The sequence below is a fragment of the Olea europaea genome, chromosome 12 (genome assembly GCF_002742605.1).
Source record: "Olea europaea var. sylvestris chromosome 12, O_europaea_v1, whole genome shotgun sequence".
NCBI lineage: Eukaryota > Viridiplantae > Streptophyta > Magnoliopsida > Lamiales > Oleaceae > Olea > Olea europaea.
The window spans coordinates 18,373,724-18,377,458 of record NC_036248.1 but is presented as its reverse complement, the minus strand read 5'-3'; positions in this window follow the sequence as shown (position 1 = coordinate 18,377,458).

Genomic DNA, 3,735 nt, shown 5'->3' with positions numbered 1-3,735 from the left:
AGGAATATCTCGAATACACAAATCCTCATATGATTTATTATTTCCGTATATAAACTACACGGGAATCTATCATTAACATGTATGATAGAGTGATATTTAGACTGACTAATGAAGTCTAATTGCTCAACGATCACAGCGGGACTTAACCAAATTATTTCTTTCATGTAACAAATGTACTACTGGGCTAATTTATCATCTCCAACTGAAAATTTCCAGTTTTATATATATATATATATATATATATATATTTATTTATTTATTTATTTATTTATTTATTTATTTATTTATTGCAGAAGTTGGTGATCGAATATTGAGAAAATTTAAGGAGAAAAAAAGTAGTGATAATTAGTATTTGGTGGATGAAGATGTCATGGGAATCTCATGAGCCAGTGGTCTGAAAATAAGCCTCATAGCCTTTGGCCCCTGGTCGTGTACCATTCTTGATATAGACTTCAGAGCTACCAATCAACAAAAATAAGCAGCTTTTTATAAAGAAATAAGTTACAGCTTTTAATTCTTCCCACGTGTATAAGCATGTTGTTTTGCAATGGGAAAGGGAAGGCACAAACATTTGTAGTTGATCATATAATTTTCTTCTTTAACAACTGCATATTGAGATCTTTATCACGGGCTTCTTGAGTTTGGAGACCCCTAAGTGTTGGGAAACCCTAAAAAATGGCTGGCCCTGATTTTGTAGACAATGATTTTCTAGAGGACTGGCCGACTAACAGATGGGAAAATTACAAGCAGTTGAGGAACTCATGGAGGACATCATTGGACGAAGGGGAGATCGGCACGTAAGGCTGCCAGTTCATTAATAACGAAGAGGAAAATACGGAATGCTCTGGAGGACATAAGGGTAAATGTAATGATATACATCTTATCCCTAACGGATTTCAATTGCGTTCCTAAAATTCAAATATAAGACCTCAGTCTTATATGAAACTTAATTTGAATCTTAGTACTCAACTCTCATAAAGCAAAGATCTTGAGTTCGAATAAAGAAATTCGTGAGGAGTAAGAAGGAAAAAGGTTGGATCGTTACAAGAATGCACATTTTTTTGTGATAGTCGAGTCTGGCATCAAGATTTAACTTAAGTCTCTTATAGGACAGATTTTGAATTCGAATCTTAGAGAATGTGAGAAAGGCGTGAGGTGTGTGAAGACAAATGTTGTTTCAAAGTGAAGAGAAAGTAATGAGTTAACAATTTGAGCATAAATATTGATCGTAACATTAAAACTTGAACATGCACATAAAATGGAGAAAAATACAAAAATAATGACTTGTAGAATGTGTAACTTCTAAAATTACACATTAAAGTTTCATTTTATTACATATGTAAAATCATCTTAAGTATGGACTAATTAATTAATTGACTGGTTAAATAGTAAAAAGTATCAATCTCAAAATCATTTGATAAATTAGTTGTAGGATAGGGAGAAAAGCTTAATATATGATAATGGGATGATAATAGAAATTCCAAGATATAGAAGATTAATATTGTGAAAGGTGCAACTCAATCATACCATGCACAATTCATTGGTTACATTTACATGGACTTTAGCCTAATCTCTCTAACATATATTTAGTACCTTAGACGTCACTGGTTGGACGTGACAATTAGTAATTTTTGCTACATATCTTTCCTTTTTTTGTATCAAAGTCGTGTTCAATCCAAAATCTTATTGTCGTCATGTCTAGTTTGACACACCAAGTAAAAAAAAAAAAAATACATAATTCCATTTCAAAATCAATTATCATAGAGGAAAAAAGTATCAGGACAACTAAAGATACCTAGAGATGCAATCTGCGCCACACTTAGACTATTTTCACCTAGACATCATAGTCGAGAAATTCACGTTAAATTCATCCTCAATTCCAATAGCTCAACTCTAGACAAGCAGTAAAAACGATCAATTTCAGAGACTCGTCAAATTAAGACATCTCGTACAAAAACAAACATATCCGCTCAAGCATGGGTTGGCAAAGTAGAGACAAAAATCGTTGCACTCAATTAAATAGAACAATTATAATAGAGGGTACAGACATATATATATCCAATAGAGTCCAAAAAAAATTATTATAATATCCATATATTTAACACTGACGCTGGTCTGAAAAGATTCACAACACAATGTCCAACCTGTGAAGTCAACTCTCACCAGTATTTTTGTGTGTGTTTCCATTGATTTTCACCCATTCATAGAAATATGTGTGTCTGCCTATTAATGCGGATCTAGCATCATTCGAGAATGAGCATGTCTGTCCTTTTGTGCTCCTACTAAATAAATATTTACATCATGACTTCAATTAGCTATACAGCATTATTATAATATTCAATGGGATCATGCATGCATGCATGCATGCATGCGTGGTACATATATGCTCATGTTGCATATATAGGAATATATGCATATGTACACGTAGAGAATATGTCAGATGGAGCCTACACCAGTTCTTTAGCACCCCCACCACCCTTTCCTTCCTTTTTCCCTTTAGGGTATTCTTATACAATTCTATTGTTTACCATTCAAACATTGACATCATGCAATGAAGGAGTTAACGTTTTTCTTTTCATGGATTGTTTTTCAATTTTCAAATTCTAATTAATTACTATTATCATTTCTGTCTCTAGTTACAAACGATGGGAAGTATGTGTTTGTTCCGTTTTCACTTATTCTTAATTAAAGGTAACACGTTTGTACTTATTTCTTCCTCTTGGGACTTTATTAGAGCTCACTTAGAACGAAGAGGGCCATAGTATTTTTTCTTTGAGTCAAACTATGCCTCAAAGTAAGTTTAGCAAAGAAATTTAAGCGTCCATTTTTATCTAACTTCCCCCTTTTCTACTCATTATTATTATTAAATTGAAGAGAAATTTTGAATAAATGGAAATGTTTTAACTTATTGCATCATAGTGCATTTGCTAGAGCATCTCAAAGTGTTTGACAAATCTCAACCTTTTTTATCTAATCTCCCCCTTTTCTATTCATTATTATTATTATTATTATTTTCCCTCCAATTTTCTTTATGAACAATAGAGATGTATGTAAATTGGTAAAATAATAATTGAAAATATTATGGACAGTTTAGATTAAGCTCTCTACACTTCGAGAATCAAATTATCTCTTAATTTTAAATTTTAAATATGAAGAGTTCGTTTGAATCATCTAATAAAACATCTACAATTCATTCTATGGATTACAATCTAGGTAGCATTGAAGTTCACAGAATTGGGTTTTATCTATAACTTAATAATATTGTCTATATGCCTTTTATTTTATTTTTTTAAATGTGAAAACAAAATTACATCTAAATACGTATGGGAAATAGAAATTGTACTGAGTTAGTATGTTTAATCGAGCTTCTAAATTTAGAAGGAGCTTTAGATAATGTTTGTTATTTTCATTTGCCGCGTAACTGACAAAGTCCATGTCCGCTTGCATTGGGAAAGTATTGTTTTGACGTTGTTCGTTTAACTTATTAGGAAAAACTCTTTTACCAATCTTTTGTTAAAAATTAAGGTTCCATTTTAAAATGTCAACATTTGTGAAAAAGAGTAGCCCAAGACCTTATAAGTTGATCTATATTTTCGTCTTTAATTGATGTGGAGTTTTATCTTTTAATATGTCCTCATAAGATAGTAGTTCGTTTAAGCAAATCAATCTTGAAATTCGTGTGCTCATTTTTTGTATTAATCAATCGAATTTCTCGTTGTAGATTAATGGGCTCTA